Below are 24,390 nucleotides of genomic sequence, written 5' to 3'. Positions count from 1 at the left end.
AGCCAGCTTCCAATTTCATTTATGGCATAATCTCCTGACAATTTCATGCCCTTCAGAAGAAACACAATGTCCTATTATCGTTTTGTGATCGTTGAATATGATCCGTTTTCTGTTGTTTTTAGATTCAAGTGACGAAAACTTATGAAATGATATTTTAAGTTTAAACTGATCAATTAATTTAATTAATTGATTTATTGTAGCAACAATGGTAAATTGTTTAAATAGAGAAAGAAATTTACAACGAAAAATGTATGAATGTAATATTTGAAATCTAAAATGATAAATTATTGTGCGAAAATAATAAAACTCGCAATGTCAGCACATGGTCTCATTAGAACGTGTTTAACGAGCGTAGCGTAAGCGTGAAAATGAAAACGTTGAGGCTCTCGTGGTGTAAAAAGGCTAAATTCCTCATAAAAATACAGGAAATGAGAGGGAACGTTCGCCCTTGAACACATAAAACAAAAAAAAAAAAAAAAAAAAAAAAATAGAAAAGGAAAAAAACCACAAATTTTAGTGAAGCTATTTTACTGAAACTTATATCATTTTAACAGCTATATATAAAACGTTGAATTATTTCCTTTCGCGCAGAGCAATTTTACTTCAAATTTCTAGCTTCAGAATGATAATTACGTATTTGTAATTATCAACAAGCTTTAAAAATATGGAATATTCAGCCAGATGAAATATAGGTAAAGTATTTAGAAGAAAAAAGATTGAAATGTTTTATGTAAAACGATTAAATTAAGTGGTTGAGTTTGAAAATTTGACTCGGTTTAATAATTCAATGGAAAAAATATTCGCCCTATGAAAAAAAATTCATGTTCCTGTCGATATATCGGCGAGGTGCTCCTCTACTTTCGACTGCTCTGCAATTCAAATGCAATACTCGAATATACATGGCGAAAGAAATGGAAATTGAGGAATTTAAGGGAACCAATTACTCTCGCGTCGACGTAACTTCAAAATGTTTCACGTGTCGGTGTTTGCGAAATGAAGTTCGTCGTTATCCGATTAACACGCTTGCAGATGCGTTCTTTTTGTTGCAAAGTAAATGGACAAATTGTGAACAAATAATGTTTACAATTACATCAAAATTAATGTCCTAAACTTTACCAAGAATTATTAAAAATCCCTGCGTATTGCTTACGTAATGTTGATATTGAGTAGTACCATACATAACCTCAACATTATGATACTTACAAACATCGCTAAACAAGTAGTGCGAACGATGTCGAGTAAGTATTCACTATGTAAAAAGTATTTATAGATAAAAAGTATGGGAAATATATAACCGAATGTATTTAACTTTTCCAACATTTTAGCATTTCGCTTGGCGTTGGTACAACTTGAAGTAAATGAAGTAAAACGCAAAAATGTAGAGCGGGCAGTTTCCTACATTTCTAGCGCAAAAGAGCGCAATGCTGATATTATAGCTCTTCCTGAATGCTTTAATTCACCATATGGAATACGTAATAATTTGTTTTTTTTTTCAATAATTTACCATGTGTGTAACAACTATATAGAAAAAAGTAAAAGTAGACAAATTACCTTACCGTTTATACTTCCATAAAGATTGTGAATTGAGTCGAGAATATAGGATTTCCCCATTTTCATGATTATCGTGATTTTTGTATAAATATATTTTTTAAGATACTAATAATTAGGTACTTATAAATTGGTATTATCAATTATTTTGCATTTATAATTCCGCCTCTAGTATAAGTGTTAATTGAAAACTAACTTTATGTTTCAAAAAGTACTAGCAAAGTCGTAGAGTAACAAGCCACTGATGCTAACACAAATAGCATTGTCGTAATTAAATATTTCTAAATATTCATTTTTCATTTTGAACCTGTAGAAACAATTTATTATATATACTGTTAGCTAAGTAATTGCATATTTAATTAAGTCGAGATATAAAACTTAGTTATTTTAATAATTTAAAAAATAAAAAACTGACAAAAATTTCAATTTAATTTATGGTTGGAACAAAAGACAGTTATTTTTCATTAATTGAAATATTGCAATGCAGAGTACTTTCGAAAATACGCCGAGAGTATTCCTGATGGTGAAACGAGCGTTGCTTTATCGAATGCAGCTAAAGAAAACAACATCTATGTAGTTGGTGGTACGATGCCTGAAATAGAGGGCGATAAATTGTACAATACCTGTACTATTTGGGGTCCCGATGGAACTTTGATAGCAAAACACCGAAAGGTAAGTAATATATTCCTTTATGGCTTTGAATTTGAAAATATTGGGGTGAAGAAAGTGACTCTATCTAGGAATAATTTAGGAATATACATATGTACATACGTATACTATAACCAATTCTATAATTTACGGTTTATAAAATACGTTATGATACGGAAAACGCCCATTTTTGTTGTAATGTGTAATATAAATTTTTCACATACGAAAATACTTATTTTTTCTCCTTTTTAAACATTATTAAATGATAAGATTTTTTAATAAAAGAAAGTGATAAAAACGCTGTCAGTTATTAAATAAAAAATAATTAAAGTTTAGGAGTTGGTAACTTTGATATTAAATTACAAAAGTTGCAGCAATAGAATTAGCGACTACATTTTTATGTTATTAGGTACATCTATTCGACATCGACATTCCTAATAAGATTACTTTTCGAGAGAGTGATTCACTCAGTCCTGGTAACTCCCTAACGACGTTCGATGTGAAGGGCTGCAAAATAGGTATTGGCATATGCTATGATATTAGATTCGAGGAAATGGCACGCATTTATCGGAACAAAGGTACAGTAACTTAATCGATCAATACTTAACTAGCAAAAAATTAAATATCTGTATAAAAAGAAGCTTAATTTAAAAAACCAGTATATTTGCTGAAAATGAAACAAATAAAAGAATTAAAAGCACAATAAGAGGACTGTCCTCGCATATTCAGAAATGATGGAATGTGAACCGTGCAACTACGAAGTTAATTGGTATTCGGTGGCTTCATATTTCCTGCTTCTCTGGGTTAGGTTGCCAAATGCTGATATATCCAGCGGCATTCAATATGACCACTGGACCACTGCACTGGTCATTACTTCAGCGTTCCAGAGCGAATGATAATCAATTATACGTTGCTTGCATATCACCGGCTCGTGTTCCTTCAGCAAGTTACGTCGCATGGGGACATACACAGTTGACCAATCCCTGGGGAAAGATTCTTTACGATTTGGAAACTCAAGAGAATATGGCAGTCACCGATATCGGTAATTTACAGCTTAAAATTAAAAGCGAGAGATCCATGATGTAATTAATTTTTAGTCTCGTTAATTTATCGATTTAGCCATCTTCCTCTGTATTTGTTGAATTTATTAGTAAGCATTACTTATTACTTCGTATGTTTCTTTTTTCTATCAGATCTAAAAGTTGTTGAGGAAGTAAGGGCTCAGATACCTACATTTTCTCAGAGACGTACAGATTTGTACGACACTGTCTGTAAGAAGGAGTAACTCTACACTAAAACAGAAAATGTTTTTTTATAATATTTCTACTACAATATCCTTTTTTTGCGAATTATTACTAATTTCTTATCATTTGTACTAAATGAATGACTCAATTAAGAAAACCAAAACGTTATAAATAATAATCTGTATATCTTGTGTATCAACATGTAATTGGATATTATAATAATATAGGAATGCTATAATAATATAGGATAATAATATAGGAGAATAGAATAATAATATATAATAATAATATGCTTTTAAACACCTTTAATATCGATCACATAAATTGTTATAATTCACAATGATTACGCATACATAAAAGACCCCTTGATAGTAAAATTTACGATCAAAAGGCAATTACGTATCGTTTAACAACATTTAATTTATAACACCTTTTAAACATTTAGACAGATTAACACATAACACTTCTTATATATAAACATCAATTCGAAGTTATCAGCTTGGAGAAATTGGTCGATTAATACCTGTAGATTGTCTGTCTCGATGAAAGACTTAAAGAGAGCAAAAACATGATAATGCCGCTAATATAATATTCCTTCTTTCTTGTACCTGTCTGCCTCTCAGGTCGTTTTACTAATTACAATAAGTAATTTCGTCTTCTTTGCGCTCTCTTTTAACGCATTCGAGACCGAAAGAAATTCATATCAGTCAGTAGGCAAGGGTATAATATACATATTTTATATATAACTTATGTAGTAATGTATATATCATGTTAATTTCATATTTTTTTCAATATATTATTATTATATATATATATACATATATATATATATATAATAATATAATATATATATGTAATAAATAATATAATATAATATATATATATATATATATATATATATATATATATATATATATATAACTGTACCTAATACATTATAGAATAACATAGTATATAATTTTATATTTTAAAAATATGAGGCATACTATTTAAGATTGTCATCGATTTAAAATCAAAGTATGAAAAGGATACCCTGGAGAGAGTAAAACACAGAATCATTCTAACTAAACATTCAGATCGTACCGACACCTAGGTATCGTTTTACAATTAAATCTCGGTCTCGAATGGATTAAAATGAAATACATACTTGCAGCTTCAACATCTTCAATATCGAGGAGATTCAAACTTTACAAATAAAAGCGGCCTGTTCCCCTTTCCACGACAGACTCTCATACCATATCCGCTCTTATCCAGGCTTTTACTTGAAACCAGCAATGCGTTCATTTACAATTTAAATTTACCCGGACCATCCACTGAATCGTCAGCCCTTTATAAATATATAATGAACCCAGAACATGTGCCTGTGCCCCTGGTATCGATGTTCGGCTTGTGATGTTCGTACCGGAACCTTCGCACAATTTCAATTTGTCACGCGTGAACATCGATTCTTCCAAGGGTCACAGCTTTATGCGGCTAAATCCTTTAGAACGATTAAAATGATACTAATGATATGGTATTTTTTACAAAGATTTAACATATCCATAAAATAGGAAGTTTCGTGCTCTCCTATTTTATATTAATTATAAATTAATAAGTTTTATATGTGTTATTTATAGATCTAATAAATTTTGTATTGGTTTACAGCAGGTGCTCCGGGTATAAACAGACGACAAACGAACAAATAGAAATTCAAACTATTGTCGTTGTTTAACTCGCATGGGACTATAAGCTCGAATTGGACTTAAACGTTACGATCGTCGAGAATAATTACTATATGTACCCTGTACGACGGGCAGAGAATCTTAAGTTATTAACGGCAATTCCTTTGTGCATAATTCAGGTTTATTAACAACCTGTAATGGATAATCATCGATGAACTCTTTTTGAATAAAGTTCACATTTATAAAGCAAACACTATAAAATACGACAGGACAATTGTAATCGATAAATAACATTTTATTAGGATATTATAAGAAGCTAAGATATCGAGGTACATTAAAATTGAGTCCGCTGCAACCCTCATGACATTTAAAATGCTACGCGTATATTGAGTAAAGTTGTTATATTAAATATAATCATATTAAATACAAGCTCGTCCGCTGGATTCCCAAATTATTTGGTTAAATACTTTGAATACGAGAATACCGAGTGTTAACAGTAGTAAATCCTCTATATGGTATGTTTACTTTGCTATCTTGAATAGGTAAATAACATTTCACTTTAACGCATTTAACCAATATTAACATTTAACATTTAACATTTAACCAATATTATACGCATATGCACATAATGTTACTGTTACATATAATGATATATACGTAGATATACACGTTAATTAAATCCTCTATATGGTATTTTTATATCAGTATCGTAAACATTGTAAACCGGAAATCTTTTATTACACACGTACATATACAGTCAATATTATTGTTACATATAGTGATACATACGTTGATCCACACATTAATTAAATCCTCTATATAGTATTTTTACTTTGCTATCTTGAATAGATAAATAATCTCGAATATAGACATACAGGTACACTTACGTTGATATACACCTTTGTACAAGGTGTCAAAAAATTTTTTATCACAGCGTTTTTTTAAGACGATTTTATAGCTTCGAAATTGATCTTGACACGATTTTCAATGTTAAATTATTTTTCTATTGCATCATGTGATACTCATTAGGAGGAACGAAACTTCTGTTTTCTTAGAAAAAATGTTTGAAATTTCATTAATTCCTAGATTGATTTTATTTATACTTTAAGGTCAGATATGACATCAAATAATGTCAATACTAATATCTAGTTATTTGTCAATTTACAGCATCTGAAAAACAAGACATCTTCGAGACAGCGTGGGTTTTCTTTCCAACTTTCTTAACTTTCAACAATAAAATTTTCGTCAAACGATACAATCTATCCAACAAAGTTCTTGTAGACAGCCAATCTCGTAAGAACATAGATCTTCTTCAAGTATTATTCTTCACAATGCTTCGTGTGGAATTTCTACTTGACGAGTTATTATTAAACGATTAAAAGCTTATTATTATACGATAATGTAATATCGTAGAATAGCTTTGATTGGAGATCGGCTGAAATTAGAAAACACCGTGTACGCCGTCTTTTTGTGGTTTGTTTACATCCAAGAGCGCCTAGTAACAGTGACGCGAGAAAAGATAAGCAGCGTCAAAACAGAAGTACGGTTTCATATTTCAAGGAGTGGCAATCGAGAGGCCAGAGTATGTGAGCCGAAAAGTGTGTGTGTGTGTGTGTGTGTGTGTGTGTGTGTGTGTGTGTGTGTGTGTGTGTGTGTGTGTGTGTGTGTGTGTGTGTGTGTGTGTGCGTGCGTGCGTGTGTGTGCGTGCAGGACCGAGCAGGAATGCATTGGCGAGGTTCAGAGTTGATCGAGACGTCGAAGCATAGAGTCGTTAGAATTGAGTTGCGAGTGTTGTCGAGTGTTAGAGTTGCTAGTGAGAGAGAGAGAGAGAGAGAGAGAGAGAGAGTTACCAAATAGTTGTCAAGTTATTTGATGTAAATACGAGCGTTGCATTTAGTTTTCCTGTTAATCAAACATCGTTTCTCTGTCTGTATTTTCTGTCTGTAATATCTGTATTTTCAATCCATTATTAATAAATTATAATTAATCGGACAAAATTACACCTTTAATATATTCCGATATTACAATAACTTACTTTTTTCTACGTCAATGGACACGAAAGACGTTGAGTGAGGAATTAGAACAAGTGTGGATCGTTGGAAACCACTATGCTGCGGTCTACCATTCGTTTTACCCTATATATATACCACGGAACAAAGGATAATTTTCACCGGCTTGGCTATGGCTACTGGTGTGGATCCAAGTATTCGGGCCATACTAGACGCTATGCAGAAGCAGAACGAAATCAAGTTAAGAAAACTGTTAAAGGAGACTATTAAAGTAGCGACTAGTCGGAGTTATCAGGGTAGTTTAGTTTCTAATAATTTGAACAAAAGCTTGGAGAAAACAGACGTTACTGTAGGAAATGAAGAAATGGTTTTGAAAGAATTTTCAAAAGAATTGCAGTCTAATGTAGAAAATTCTTATGAAAAGAAAGTATCAATTGACACCGCTTCACAGGATTATATTTTCATTAAAACAGACTTAATGTTTGATGTCAATAGCTCAACAGAATACCAGAAAGAGTCTGTGAAACGAAGGAAAGAAGATATTGCAGTATTGTATAATGATTTGTCACCATCTTCGTCACAAGATACTCAAAATTTACAAGAACGGTTCGACAAAAAAAGTAAAAGTTTAGGAGAAGCAGAAAAAGATCATAACAAGAAGGATAATATTTCAATGAGAAATATTTTGGACGGCGATACAAATAAAGAAAACCAAATTGAAACGAAGGAATTAGAAGCAGTTAGTAAATCAACTGCTGAAAATGATACAAAATCAATAGACAACGTTGAACAAAATATATCATTAGAATCCATACAAAAAGCAAGAGATAATGCTTACAATAATGAACATTTGCTTATAGAAGAAGACCAAATGATGACAGCGAAAAATGCGTGTGACACTACAGAATAAAAAACTTCAGCAGATCTTATGTCGAGAAATTTAGATGCTAATACACAAGAGAAGTCTTTAGAGAATAAAGATGACAAGAATCCATCTCCATCTATGTTAGATAGTAGTAAACGGAGCAGTCGTTATAATGTTGCTGCAAAGCCTGCTACTTCGCCAAAATTTGAAGAAATTGTTTATAATCAAACCAGACAATCAAACACAAATAAAATTTTGCGAAGCGCTTTAAAGACGAAATTAATCGAAGACAAGTCTGAAATAATTAATAAACAAAAGGCATCGGAAAATGTAGAAAATAAATTTGCCAAAGAAGAAAAAAGAGGTGTTAAACAAAAATCAATTTCAGATAGTGAAAACGAAACAACTGATAAGTTCGTCAACGAAGGGAAGTTCTTTTAACGAACACAGCTAGTGATAGCGATAGGTATAAATCTGTAGAAAATGATAATGCAGTAACGGGTGTAATAGCAACTGATGAAGCGAAACATAGAGGCAGACCTAGGAGATCGGATAAAGTCGAAGTTAAAGAAGATGAAAATACAAGTGTAAATTCCGACCAATTGCGGGGAGACGTAACCGCGAGGAGAGACGTCAACGGGGGTCGTACGATTATATCAATCGACACCACGAATTGATCGATCCCCTGATTTCCGTTGAGATAATAGGGGTGATTGAGTTTGTATAACACTGTGATTCACTGAATTATAAATTATATATTTCCAACACTTTACAGATTACACTGACGTAGAGAAATAAATAGTTAACAACTTGTCGCACGAAGATGTGATAGATATGTACGCTAGAGCAGGGCTCTTATAATGGAGATTAATGTATTAATGTACTTAGCACTATAATATATTTAGGAGAGAAGATGTATGTTCGACAACACCGAGAACCGACAAAAGATTTTCGTAAAGTATGCGACTCTCGCGCTATGTGTAGACTGCCGCGTTAGGCGTTAGTTTTTAGACTGACTGTCGCTCTTTTTCTAATACAGAAGAAAAGTTCGGTGTGGGTATGCCCCTGTGCCTAAAGAACGCGGATTCGTTGTCCCCACTTTCGTTAGGAAAAGTGAGGGTAACGAACCGCGGTGTCGATTGGTCATGACCTGCACTACTGCTCGAAGGGATGAGTAGGAAGTCTCCTACCATCGTGGTGGATAGATGACTGTGTGCGTGAGGAAAACATAGCTTGTTTTATTAGAGGGCTATTCGGATTTTCCTAATGGGTGCATACCCGTTTTCTCCGTGTTTTAAGTACGTCTAATAAACCCAAGGACCTCTCTAAAAACCGACTGTGTTTCGAGAATATTTTTAAGCTTTAGAAATTCTTCAAGACAAACGGATTGAAGACACATGGCGAAACACTACAGGGAAGTGAAAGTTATGGTGGGTCCTTAGGTTTATTGAGGGTCGAAGTGACGTTACGCAGGCTGGTTGTTGTCCGGTGGTGCGAGCTGGCGCGGGCTGGCGTGCAGATGTTTTAGGCGGCGTAACAACAAGGAAGATCCTAGAAAATGAGAAAGGTGGATTAGAAGAACGAAGAAAACTCGAAGAAGATACAGAAGAAGAAACTACAGAGACAGAAGTCAATTCAAAAGGTATATTAAATAATAAGTGCGATTTACTTGATACCGAAAGAGCTATTGAAATTAATGATACGGTTCAAGATATTAAATTTACTGAAGGTAGAAGCCGCACTCAAAATGATATGGAAGATGTAGTAGAAGATTCACAAGAATTATCTAATAAAAGTAAGTTATCAGAAATAAGGATTGCACTTAACAAAATTGAATATACAAAAACTATTTTACGGAATAAAAAGAATTCATTAGAAAGAGAAAGAGGAGTAAGGGAAAAGAAGAAAATGTACAGACAGAAATTATTTAAAAAAATATATCAGATGATAAATGTGATTTGCTTTAGAAAAAAAAAAAAAAGAAATATTATCCACAAACTACATTAGGAATTTATCTATTTTAGTGAGGAGAAAGAGAAAGGATAGAGGAGTTGATCAATAGACTGTGGATTTTGAAGCGTTTATGAAAAACTTACAATTTTAATAAAATATTCAATGTAAAGTCTTTGTTATAATATTCAGATAGATAGATGAAAAAAAAACTGAATTTGCATAATTACTCATGGCTTATTGATCAATCATGCGACTCGTTCAGAGGTAACTCGAGTTGTAAAGGCGACAATTTATTAAAAATGGTATATCTGACGTACGATGCATTTGTTCGTGTAAAACTATTTAAATAAGTATAAAAATCACGCGAAAAAAAAATCTACTGAAAATAATGTTGAACTAGTTAATAATAATAAATCATATAGTGAAACACAAACCTTAAATCAAGATTTTAAGTTCAAGAAAAAAAAAAAAGAAAAAAAAAGAAGAAAGAAGTTGATAAAATGACAGCAACATGTAGCAGCAGGCGAGAGAAAATAGGCCAAATTTCTAAAAGAAGAAACGATGCTCAAGAACTCGGAATTTCTCGAGTGGATATGCTAAACAACGAATTTAATGAACAGTTGAAAGAACGTGAAACAGCAATAGAAGGCTTACATCAAATGTTAAAGCATCAATCGGAAATTCATAAAGTTACCTTAAATGAAGCAAGTTTGAAAATAGGAGAACTGCAGAGTGCAGTGTATCAATGTGCACTAAAAATGCAAGTAACGTGACGATTACTTTTAGAACACCACAAGCACCACGAAAACACAATCAAGACCAAACAAGATCAAGTTCAAAAGTGAAGTTACGTGAGCTTATTACTGCTAACGACCAAAAATTGAATTACGATCCCGAGCATCAACTCGCTGATCTTCAAGTAGAATGTTCCGACAAAGACAGGACGACACAAGAGTTCGAGAAACACATAGAGGACATGAAGGAGGAAGTGCAAAAATTAGAATTGCAACTCGACGAGTTACAAAAAAAAGAAAAACACACACGCACGTAAAAAGAGTTCAATCTTTTGGAATACAAATTGAAGAACTAACAATAAAATTAGAAGAAATAACACAGAAGAAATAAGTCACAAATATGAAATTGCCTGATGGCTGATGTTGATCGTTGACGTTTATAGCGAAAGAATTCCGTCAACGGCGCCATCTGGATCCTTGTTGAAAAATTAAACAAGCCGCAATAGCACCATTACGCTCATCACCCAGAGTAGCGTTTGTCGCTGAGTCGAGGAGCTGGAGGATTTCTTATACTCAAGGACATAAATTTTACCACTTCCGGTAACGTTCTTCAGGTGATCCAGACATTCGAAATCACAACATTCTTTTCCAAGGCGAAATTTTCTGCATGGCTGTAGTAAAAAGAAATCGATCAATTGTACAGATCAATCGTCGAATTGCATGTTTGTGAATGGTTTGTGGGTGATTAGGTGGAGAGAATTGAAGAGTTTGGAGGTGACTGGAAGAGTGTTTTGGGCAAGGTAGATTGCAGAATGGTTGCGGTAGCATTGTGTTAATTATGGGTTTGTACATGTAATCTTTGTATGTATCACTACATACAACCTAACGTATATTTTTAATAATACATCAGAGTTTTAGTTATTTCATAGCTATGAATTTTATACTCTATAATCTTGACGTTTTATTTCACAGAAGCGTTTGAATATCCATAAAAATTAAATGAACCAATGTATTCATTATCTTATAGAGAAGATATATTATTTTTAATTATGTTCCAATTATTTATCATGATCCTGATTTCCTTATTCTGAAAATTTGAAAGGAAGTTTTGTAGTTTGATACTTTCAGCGACAAAGGGTCAATATTGCTTTAGTATATTTCGTCACATATACATGTATATCTATATATCCACCGAAAATGCGCTCTTGTAGACAAACGCTCGATTCGCGTCATAGCTTTTAAAGCTCGTCGCATCTCAATCCGTTGGAAAAAGTTTTTCCTGTAGCATATTTTATTTTTACGAACCAACAAGGTCTTTGTTTATTTCCTTCTTTTTTTTGCTCCAATTCCCCCATTGTTTTTTCAAGGATAGTATTTCAGAGCCATTAGTCAAGTTCATTGTAACAATAAACGTACGTTTCGGAAACATTTTGTGCTGTGAAACAGAATACACTAAAGTTTGAAGGTCACATCGATTTTCGAAAGTTTATAAATGGAGGTGTATGACAGTATCACCAGCTGTTGCTGTCCCCAAGCGCCAAAATACGTTCTGACTACTATTTTATGTATCTCACAGAAGTATGTCTTCATTCATCATCTCCCATGCCATCCACCAACGTGTTCTTAACATGTTATCTCCTAGTAAAATATTGATGTTGAGTCAGATATCCAACTGAATAATCTTTTCGGTGTCTACTATAAGACATTTAAAACCAAGGCTCGTACACACGTGTGCTTATACGTCAGATGTAATACTTAACACGAAACCTGCTTATATTAATATTAAATTTATGCATAGTAGGATGTTCGACCTTTGTAAAAATGAAATTATAATACATTTCATACAGTTTCACCGTGGAAAAGTGAATCTTTCTAGCATGTCCACGCAAATGCAGGGGAGGGGAGGACTGTGCATGCACCAAACAACTTTACGTTCGTAATTTTTCACACAAATGTACAACTGTAGGGAAAAAATTATCTCTGATTTTTCGGATGTTAGGAATCGACAATATCGCATAACGGAATGCCGTGTTCTACGTATTCTATTTTTGTTACGACGAAGTTGTGGTACAAACGAAGTCCACATAAGAATAGTACAACAAAATCGGTTGAGGTTAGGTTATCGTGCAGATATCGCGGCTTTTGCATTGGAAATCACGCAACTGCCAGTCTCGTCGTTCCTTGTAAACGAAAGAAAGGTATTGTAATCGGTCGGAATTAACATAAAACTCGTCGCATGCGACCATATGGCCTGAATGTTGAATAAACGAGAGTAGAGCGCGAGCTATGTGATTCTAACCGTTTAGGCGGAAACTAATGATTGTAACCAGAGCCGAGATATATGCCAATATTACTTTGCTCGACAAAGCGTATAAGATGAGGAGAGAATCGCGATAAGGTAGAACAAGAGACAGATATTCTCTACGTAAAGCAAGTCTGTCAACTAGATTGAAATCCTACAGCTATAACTACAGTGAATCCATATTCTGGCGAATTGTCTTTTCACAAATGAAGCTTCTGAAGAACGGAATTGATACAATAACTACTGTTCATTCATAACTACTGTTGTAAGAATCTATATATTTGTCTATCTATATCTATATATATATCGATCTATATATATTTGTCAGAATGTCATTTTATCAAAAAACCCATCCTCTGTAATCATAGTTTAACGAAGCATAATTAATAGAAGAGGTAGAGCGTTAAGTGGAGATGATTTAATCACAGTTAAGTAGATAAATCTCTATATTAGTCTCTTTAATTAAAATGTCCTACGTTTTATTTGCGTCATTTTTTTCCTTCATCCAATTTAAAATGTTTAAATAACAATAGCCTATACAATATAATTTTATGTAAAAAAATTGATTATACCATGTTTATTACAGATATTTAACATTTTTGTGTACATACAAAATTTAAATTATACCTCGCTTGAGAACAAAAATTCTATTTATTTTCCTAACATGTACTAATAATTATTGATCAAACTAGAAAAAGCTGGAGGAGATTACTTAGGAAGATTACTTAGCATCTTATATTCCTGGCAAGGCTCGAACGTTTTATCTTCCTTTAGATTTTCCTAAGTTTCCATTTCTCTGACTTGCTATTTTAGTTAGCTTAGTATACGTGCTATACATAGGTATGTATAGTGTCATGATCGCGACAGTCGTGAGTTACCCACGCTTTATCCTCCGTAAACTATTTATAAGAGAAGAACAAATTACATGTTAGAACTTTCATTCAATTTACCAATACAAATAATTTTAAACAAGAAAAAAGACCTAATGCAGTGGTTTCAACTTAAACATATCCAACAGTTATTTACGAATAAATAGTATAAATCTTTTAGCAACATGAAATTCGCGATATTTATTCAAATATTTATATTTACAGTGCGCCATCGGCAAAGAAAACGTGTTTATCGATTTTATGCTTTTGCCACGCAAACAGGGAAATTGCAACTCAAAATTGAATTCGCACTGCAAAGCGTCGACGTTACGACATCAATTACATACTTCAAAAACACCGAAGGTATCACACGGAATCAGAGAGATTCTATGAGAAGTTAAACGCATAGTCACCCTATTGGGAATAGGATTGCTTTGATTCGAGCTCAAACATAGGGAAAGCTGAAAGAATCTTTTGCGGATCTTCCTTCTTCTCTACGTTGGATTTTATACAAAACGACTTTAACCTTTTCAAGGAAATACGGAAATAAGGATTTTAGATAGAGAGAGATTTATCTGGAAGGAAATGGATAGAAAACGTAGAACCAGTTCTTGTTGGTTGAAAGATTTTTTCTCTTCGCAGAGATTCAAGCTTTAAAGAACGATCAAATATGTGCGCAGCTGACTTACGCGTGAAATTATTATTAAAAAAAATTGTTGCATTTAAAAGGATAAATATTAATTTAAATTTAAAAAAATTGTTAGTTCAATTATCATGTTTAATTTAAATTTAAAATAATTGTTAGTTCAATTATCATAAGTTTAAAGATATGTAGATATTGTATTTACATATCGAAAATCAGACAGCAATATTAATTAACACACCTAGTCAAACGCACACGTACTTTAAAACCGTGCTTTAAAATCGATATTCGCTGAAACAATACATCGCTCTGCGCTTCCAATTTGTTTTCGCACGAAGAATCAGTCCACTCATTGTTACCGTCACCATCTCTACCGTAATCTATATTACTCGAATAAATTCTATATCTTGATTGGAAAATCACATATTTTAACGAACTTCCTTATTTTTTGTTTTTTATGACTTTAATTGGCAATTTCCATAATGTTCTATAACTTGACAATAGACTGATAATATTTCAGGATATATATACATACATCATGTTTTTGAGGATTCTGTAGTAAAATATATTATAATAAATTATAGGAAAAACAAACTATTTAAGAAAAAATTACCACCTTCGAGTAATAAATTATAGAAGGTTACCAATGTAATTTAAAACTTAAAACTTAAAAATAATCTATTACACGTAACAAAGAAAAAGATTTCTTCGCAAACGGTAACTCGAAAATTACAGCCATTGCTGTAGAAACATAGTTTTACAGGGAGAAGAATTTCGCTAGAAACTCTCGACGATGTCACATCAAGCGAAAATTCAATAAAGCGATTACTAACCATACTACCAGCGGCAATCGTGTTACGGCAATTCGTAAATAAGTTAGTCTTCTATTTGCAGAAACGTCTCTGGCAATATCGTCACACTCTTGATTACGTCGGCGCTATCAAATGGTCTTTGGAAGAAAGTTTTCCATTATCTACTTTTGCCCATGGCGTCGTTCCAACAAATGAATTCGAGTTCTGAATCGCTTTGTCTCGTATTACCGCTCGTATTACCGCTCGTATTACCGAATTGCTGCTTCTCACGACTAGCAAAGTGTTTCGCAAAAAAAAAAAAAAAAAAAAAAAAAAGAAAAAAAAAGAAAAAAAAAAGAAAAAAAAGAAGAAAAAAAAAGAAAAATGGTATCGGAAGGATAGAAAAAAAAGCGGTGGCCTACATCAAGCAATCTTCATGCCGATAATGCATTTATTATTCAGTTCGTTCATTTTCTATCGCGTAACAGACACTGGGATAACTGACAGAACGAGCGTATAAATCTTGCATCTCTCGACCTGACTTCTCCCGATGGAAAAATATTTACTGGTCTGGAATCGTGCATCGCTAATTAGTAAAAAGGTAATAAGCAAGAAAGCAATTATACTACCGGATTGGTATTTCTATTTTATTGGAGATTAATTAACCTGAGTAAACCAACAAAAACTTATCGAAAATCAATCGAAATTAAATCACCTTTTCAAACAGGCTATAAATAGCCAACTAATATTTGCAGTAATAAACTTCACTTTCGAATAAAGTATACGCTCTATAAATTGTAAATTGATAATTTCGTTATTATATCATTTTTCTTAGTCTAAACTGGATTCAGTGAAAAGAGCTTTCAATTGAATTACACACTTCATTAGTTTATGAATTATATTCGTTACCATACGTACAAAAGAAGGGTGACTGGTTTAAAAATTCAAAGGGTAGAACCTCCAAGCTCACGATTGGAAACAGATTCAGTTCAATGGTTTAATTTGCCATTTAATTGAATTCTCTGGCAATTTCAGCGAACTGTGGGCTTTAGAAGTGTCCAGCATTCAAAGGCAAGACCTCCTCCATCTTTCTCTTTCTTTCAGTTCCAACCTCAAGTAATTGACCTGTTAATTCGACGCTATATTTACATGCTCGCAAGGGATTCAGACGACTTCATTGCGTTAAATTCGCAATTTAGCAAACACGAATGTCTCAATCAATTTGTAGTTCGAAACAAATAAAAGATAATCAATTTTTCAAAATAACAATCGATATGTTCAATGCATTTGTCGATGCGTTTGATCGTTATGTTCATTTAGCATTTTTATAATAAAAGCGTAGAACACATGTACATACACATAATATTCCATGAAATGATTTATACAGACTATGAGTCTCGTTTTATCATATTATAAAAGAATGAATTTTTCCCAATAAATGTAACTTCATACAAAATCTCGTTTAAAAAATTCAGTTTTTATTCTCATCAAATTAATTTAATATCGGAATATGTCATTTTAGTCGTTATAAAAATTTTATGTCAAAAAGCGTTCACAGATACATATATAAATAAATGTCCAATCCTATGCATTTATTTAAGCTGAAATCTGAACTTAAATATTTATTAACAATATTCTGACGAATATATAATGAAAGATAAAAGCAGCTTTATTTTTTTTATAGGATGGCTCATGCTTTTTATTCATTTTATGTTTTTCGTTGTCAGCGCGTAACTACCTATCAACCGCATGAATGCCAGGTTTTACTACTCAGAAGCGAAGAAGCGAAGAAGCAAATATACGTTAGCTTGCATGGAAAAACGTTAGATACATATAAAAGTCATAACGTAGCTATTTACACCTATTTACATGGGGAATATTTATTTTTGTATGAAATATTTTTGCTTCTGAATTCTCATTATAAATGTACGTCCATTTCCTACGTTAAAGTACGTCTCTGCTTTGAAAACCTTCATTTAAATATAACGGTTAACAAAATATTATTAGAGAAATATTAAAACGAGACGCTAAAAGAACATTTTAATAAAGTACAAATGATTATTTGTTCTTTATTAAATTGCACTGCTGTAACTCTAATTTTATTAAATTCAAAATGAATCATTTATAAACTGAACCGGAATATAAAATTTTATTCCGCAAAAATCATAAAGTTGAAAGTTAGGAACGAATAACAAATGAATAACCTAGTTTCATTAAAAGGCACGTATACGCCAATCCGCGTAATAACTTTGACACTCCAATTATTATAAAATATGTATCCTTAAGGGATTCTTTTGCGCGAATGCAAAATACTTTTCATACGTGCAACTGAATAAATGGCGCGTGATTTTCAATATTTCTTTTTGTAGAATTTATAACAAAGTAACTTTTTCACAAATGTTTTCGCTAACATTTTTACAACGTAAATGTCTTCTTTTGTAATTAATAATTTCAACATTTCTCTGAACAGTTTCGTTGCGATAAAAAAAATATACAAAGCTTATGACGTACTTGTTTAAAAATATTTATACGGAACAAGACTTTGAATTTGTCAGACCAATCGTTCTAACGAACGAATAAATTAAACGACTCGTAACAAAAAATTATTCCTGTCCATGTTTCTCTTTGTAAAAGTAATTCAAGGCAAGTTAGATGAATCGTTGTGTACCCTATTCGCGTAGCATGTGCTTTAACGACCAGCGTGCAAGCGTTAACGGTGTGCTTTAGTTTCTCTCTGGTTGTGTTAAGTGTTTAAGTAATGAGCATATACTCACTACGGGCGGGTTGCATACGATCGACTGGCACCACTTCAGCCTCGAATTATAGCAGGTGCAGAAACTGCAAACCGAAGGTCCCGGCTCAAACGTAAGATCATGTCGAATGGTTTCTCCTTGAAAGTCAACACAGCTGTTTGTAACATCTGAAAACGATTCTCAGCTTGAATATCTTTGCCATTCGACGGTCGTACGCGCAGTTACGTTAACCGTTTCAACGCCACTCAGCGTGATCATGCTGTACACGTAGTGTGGTGAACTGTGTCGCGATGTTTGGTTACGATTGTCAATTCACAACGCGCTCGGTTCCGAACGTAGCTTGCCGCTAGTCTATCAGAGTTTCCTCTCGTAATTACTTTTCTTTCAAATAATCGTAAACCAAATAAAGAAAAAACTAATGTATAAATTACCTCTTGAATTGGAAAACCAATTACAGAACGTCACACAAACAAAAGGTAAAGCACGAATATTTGGCAACCTTTTGACTCTTTAGTGTAACGTTTCTGATATAGCTGATGAAGTGAAGCGTGAACGCGTTGAACGGTATGTTTCGACAAAAAAAAAAGAGCAGTGCAATCGAGTTGATCGGCACTTCTCGTAAATAAATAAACGAAGCGCTATTGCGCTTCATGGTACAATCCGATACGGATTTTTAAAACATCCCTGATACTGAAACGGCTAATAGCGTTACGAAAACGATCGCGCCAGGAAATTTTTGTTCAACGGATCCGCATTGCGGCTGCCACGATGCTTTTACGTAGCATTGATGCTTCATCGATGAAGCACGATTGAAATTGGATATTCGATTTCTTACTGGGGAGAGAGTTTTCATATCGTGTTTACTGTTTCACTTCGCAAGTGTGCTTTACAGTATACGTTAGAACTTGAAATCGAGCTATTTGAGTTAAAGTAGCTTGTAGCTTGAAATGACGTTTAAAGGATATAAGAATAGAAGGCTAAGAAGGCTAAAATTCAAAAGTGTATATATACATTACTAATATATAATGCCTATAATATATAATATAATAAATAATAATGCCTATATATTGGCTAATTTATCAATTAATTAAATCCGTGTATATCAAGTTTTCTATAATTTAGTACTTTCGTGTAACTACAGAAATTTGATGCAATATAAAACTTGATTAAAACAGCGATTCATTAGGAAACGAGAATAATGATGCAAATATTTTTTGTAGCCATTATATAGGATTTCGATCGCATAATTAATCAGTATCAACTTACCAATCTTTACAAACTGGAAAATATAAAGAAGAACCGACACTATTATGATTACCGCAATTATGATTGCTTTCACGTACACGTTCATTGTTGGTAAAAAATTTCGATGACAAGCGGAAACAAATCAACAATCCAGAAATATCTGCAACAGAAATCAGAATACACTCGTTTTCGCATGGTTGGATCAATTTCGCGTGGGACTAACCTGATTGAACCTAACGCGGGATAATTGCTCAACTCACGACCTTAACCAGCCCGCTTGATTCTCTGTAAATGCTTGAAATTGACGCTTGGATTCTTTCCAGATTAACTAGCTTTGCCCTCCCCCCCCCCCTCCCGTTATCTATTTTCTTAGATCGACTTAAACTGCCGCAACATATTATCTTTCTTCTTTTCTTTTCTTTTCTTTTCTTTTCTTTTCTTTTCTTTTCTTTTCTTTTCTTTTCTTTTCTTTTCTTTTCTTTTCTTTTCTTTTCTTTTCTTTTCTTTTCTTTTCTTTTCTTTTCTTTTCTTTTCTTTTCTTTTCTTTTCTTTTCTTTTCTTTTCTTTTCTTTTCTTTTCTTTTCTTTTCTTTTCTTTTCTTTTCTTTTCTTTTCTTTTCTTTTCTTTTCTTTTCTTTTCTTTTCTTTTCTTTTCTTTTCTTTTCTTTTCTTTTCTTTTCTTTTCTTTTCTTTTCTTTTCTTTTCTTTTCTTTTCTTTTCTTTTCTTTTCTTTTCTTTTCTTTTCTTTTCTTTTCTTTTCTTTTCTTTTCTTTTCTTTTCTTTTCTTTTCTTTTCTTTTCTTTTCTTTTCTTTTCTTTTCTTTTCTTTTCTTTTCTTTTCTTTTCTTTTCTTTTCTTTTCTTTTCTTTTCTTTTCTTTTCTTTTCTTTTCTTTTCTTTTCTTTTCTTTTCTTTTCTTTTCTTTTCTTTTCTTTTCTTTTCTTTTCTTTTCTTTTCTTTTCTTTTCTTTTCTTTTCTTTTCTTTTCTTTTCTTTTCTTTTCTTTTCTTTTCTTTTCTTTTCTTTTCTTTTCTTTTCTTTTCTTTTCTTTTCTTTTCTTTTCTTTTCTTTTCTTTTCTTTTCTTTTCTTTTCTTTTCTTTTCTTTTCTTTTCTTTTCTTTTCTTTTCTTTTCTTTTCTTTTCTTTTCTTTTCTTTTCTTTTCTTTTCTTTTCTTTTCTTTTCTTTTCTTTTCTTTTCTTTTCTTTTCTTTTCTTTTGATCTTTTAAAGCCCTAAATCGCTGGCTATTATATTTTGTACACTCAATTACTCTGTAAGTCATAAGTACATATGTTTTACAACGTTATTTGTCATATTTCAGTTAAACCCCAGAAAAGCCAGAAATATATTTGCAGCGTGTTTTAACGCATCCCTGGCAAAGATCTCAAAAACGAGTTGCGACACAATTTAAAGCGACAAATAGCACCGCGTGTCTCGTTGTGGTAACACACGGTTCGCCAGCTTTTTAAAAGCGCTCTCCGTTTGCTTTTTCCTCTCTTCCCTGTCTCTTCGTTTTTTTCTTCACGAGCAAAACCATTTTCGCGAGGACGAGAGTACGGAAATGACGTACTGGCAATTTTGTTTTGTGATAATACAAGCAGCTCGGTTTCAGTGAATTAAACTTGGCCCCAAGCTTCTACTTATCCCTACCTTCCTTTCCTTTATTTTCCCTTCTATATCGGTTTTGCGGTTTTCCACATTTCCATCACAATAAACCATGTTTTTTCTCGATTTTACATGTTAGCCAATGATTCACGGCAAAAGCGTCGACTGTAAAAATATTTGTAGTTGCAATAGCAACAAGTATGTTTTCTCAAATAGAAAATATTGGGAGCGTACACGCTGGCAAAACAATTCATGAATAGCTCGTCCTCTGCTTGTTATTTGTTTCGATACTGTTAGCAAACAAATTCATGAAACATACTGGTATAGCGTAAAATGAACATAAAAGTTTTGCGTACACTTGAGAGCTGAACTTTGGCTGTTATACGTATATTATATATATACGCACACAGTTATGTATATGTATATATATATAGAAAATTCCTTAGAACTTTGAGCTTAATAACATATTAAAATCATTAACATTAAGGAGGTGAACTTTACTTACTAATTACCAAAGTTTCTTCCGCCAAATAATACATAAAAATTGAAAAAGATAATGTAACTAGTTTTAACTTTTTTTTGTGTTATAATTTGAATCACTCGATTTATCCGACTGAGGATGGTCGATCGCAATCTCAATTTATACATATTCTCATCGCATGAAATAGATCACATGAGGGATTTTCAAAAGTCGATGGAATATTAATGGCGATTAATTATTTACAGGTGTATTCTGTGCGGCTAGAGCAGTCTCCTAATGAATGATTGAGTACCAGGAATGTTAGCGGTAAACAGGATTACGGCTATGAATGATTCTCTAATGTGTATATTAGAGATGAATTTGATAATTTATCCTCATAATATGCAATCCGCTTTTAAGTGGAAATCATAATTAACAATTTCTGTTTGATCAAATATGAAGAGCAGATAAATCGATACGCTTAAATCAATATCAGAATTTCTTAACATTTTTATCAAATATTTTAGCACTTTTCCAATTTAATATAAAATAATATAGAATAACATAACTGTCATTTCTTTATAAAGCGAAAGAAACTTGGGACAACCTAATAGGAATTTACTTTTATTATCCATTATAAAAATGGATTGTTAATCCTCTAGGAGATACGAACAATATAATTGCAATTAATAAGGAATAAGCTAGCATAACTTAAACCAGCTTTTGCAGAAAGCTATTAGCTGAAGATGTTTATTAAACAATGACAACATGAATTTTCTTAAGTACCCCATTTGCTACTTAATCTACTTCGTAAGTACTGTGTGTCCTAGCCTTCAAAGGATGCAATTTTAACCAGAATGTTTCACATTACCTACAATTACCGTATTGTTTCCTTGTAATATAATTTATATTTACATTATCTACGTTACGTTACATTCTACGCGTTAATGTAATGTGATTTTTATTTCTAATCGAAGTTATTTAAAATTTGTAGTATCTGAATAAAAAATTAACAGCCTGCAAAAACTTCACAGAAGCATTAGTATCTTCGAAACTATTGAATTCAAATGGCTAATATTCTTTAACAATATGCACTCGACGACGTTTATCGAGAGAAGTATGTGACGTAATAGTTAAACTTTCAATTCATATACATATATCGTTTATGAAAAAGTAGTCATTCTGCTTTTGTGATCTGTGACACACTATAAATTCTCATAAGCTAACTAACGCGTAATCTTCTGTAACGTATTAATATAATATAGGTATGTATATCTCGACTTTGAGCAACCAATTGGTGATAAATAAGCTTTAGTACATACACGTACTTTCTTACACGTAACAAGAGACCAGTTAACATCTCTGCTCTTAAAAGAAAAACGAAAGAAACTGTGAAAAGCTGCAGAGTTCAGGTCGAATAACACCAGCTCAGATAAATGACCCTCTAACTTACCTTTGTCCTCATCGACGTCAGTGATTTTAAAGCTAGTTATAAAGTGCACTTCTCAGCCAGCGTCCACGGCAGTCAATATTATTTAACGGGTCTTAACGCGATGTAAAAAGGGAAAAAGGAGGAAAGAAGGAACAGGGAAGCAAAGAGAAGAAACGAATTTTTCATTTTCTCGAAACTGGATCAAGTTTCAAGCTGCTCGCCAAAGAGTCTGTAGCTAACGAGACAAGATTAGACAAACCGCGCTTTAAAATTTCCACAGAACTATAATAATCCTCGAAATCAATACGATTCGTCGATCCATCGCCTGATTAAAAAATGAGATAGGATGAAGCTCACTAGTCGGCCTTTGAACTTTCAATAGTGCTTACGGCTCGTATACTCTAGTTTGAATGCTACAATGTAAGCCAAGTCAGCTGTAACTAGCGTTCGCGTGATTGTCGCTATCTATTATTCACGCGTTACACGTTCACCAGACAAACGCGTCTACCGGTTGACATTGTTTTCTGTCCTGAGTTTCAAAGCAATTATGTTGCTTCGTGTAATCAAATCTCGCCAAACTAACGATAAGTTCTTGTTTGATCTTACACAGTTACTAAAACTATACAAGTTAAACCAATCTAGCCTAAACAAGTAATGTCGTTATATATTCTTTTTTAAATCTTTTTAAATCTATATATTGTTTAATAAATCGTGGTTAGGATATAGTAGCTGACAAAAATATTCGGACAAATATATTTGTAGAAACATTTTAGGAGTGTATTATGCATAGTGGCACCATTTAATACTGTACTGTGACTATCATGGTCGTGTTGGTATTATTCGAAACTAATCTGAAAATCTGTATGGAATTTGTAAGATATTTAGTACGAGTACTGTGCATTACTGATATGTACACAACCGAGACGAGATAACGAAGGTATTGCTCTCCATCGTTCATCGCTACGCGTTGCCAATAGCAACGTATAATGCATATATATCTCGCAAAGACCATAAAAGTACCCAATGGAACCACGTTTAATATTTGATAATAATGTCCCATTACAGTTTCGTCATTTTCAATTAATTAAACACGATCCTCTCTTTAAAAATTAGAAGATAAAATACGTAATACAAATCTACTCGAAATCTTTTAAACCTTACGGACGACTACTTATGGTCTTTAAAAGCAGCAGGGATTAGCAGAATATTAACTGCGGATTTTTCTTGGACCGCAGCATGCAATATGGAATATGGTTATTAAAATGTACACTGAAAATTTCATATCCATAAGATACTCGTGCTTGTAGAACCTTGAAAATGAATTCTTAACCCAAATAGTCGACCGCGATACTCGGGAAATTTTGTGAAGCTGACGTCAATACCAATATGTACCGTCGTTGTGCTATTATTTCGTGATAAGCCGTATTGATTGCACTTCCATTTCACGGAATTAATTTTTCCACACAAAAAGTGATAACGATAATCGAAAAAAGAAAAATATACTACCACTTTTCGTATCAGCATACACAAGCGCACTCGATTTTACACGAGTATACAATTTGCAAATTCGACGGAACGATCGGATTTAATTATTTTTTCGATATTTCAGGCATCAAGTTCTATTTACACATCG

At 32.8% G+C, this 24,390-nt stretch overlaps 1 protein-coding gene and 2 long non-coding RNA genes across 3 annotated transcripts in view; all 3 read right to left on the bottom strand.

Moving 5' to 3' along the window:
* LOC126876969 (dual specificity tyrosine-phosphorylation-regulated kinase 1A-like) overlaps window positions 1-24,390 on the bottom strand; it is a 59,252-nt gene that overhangs the window by 15,664 nt on the left and 19,198 nt on the right. The gene's annotated exons all lie outside the window — the stretch shown is intronic.
* LOC126876997 (uncharacterized) lies at window positions 435-2,220 on the bottom strand. The gene is made up of 2 exons (XR_007694659.1): window positions 1,557-2,220; window positions 435-1,449 (listed from the first exon to the last, which is right to left on the bottom strand). It is a non-coding gene; the product is annotated as an uncharacterized LOC126876997 (long non-coding RNA).
* Window positions 8,763-18,259, bottom strand: LOC126876989 (uncharacterized). Its single transcript, XR_007694650.1, has 3 exons — window positions 18,042-18,259; window positions 9,388-9,526; window positions 8,763-9,311 (listed from the first exon to the last, which is right to left on the bottom strand). It is a non-coding gene; the product is annotated as an uncharacterized LOC126876989 (long non-coding RNA).

Source organism: Bombus huntii, unplaced genomic scaffold, assembly GCF_024542735.1.
Source record: "Bombus huntii isolate Logan2020A unplaced genomic scaffold, iyBomHunt1.1 ctg00000109.1, whole genome shotgun sequence".
In the NCBI taxonomy this organism is placed as follows: Eukaryota; Metazoa; Arthropoda; class Insecta; order Hymenoptera; family Apidae; genus Bombus; species Bombus huntii.
The sequence above is the reverse complement of the archived record's forward strand: the minus strand, read 5'-3'. Positions and strand labels throughout refer to the sequence as shown.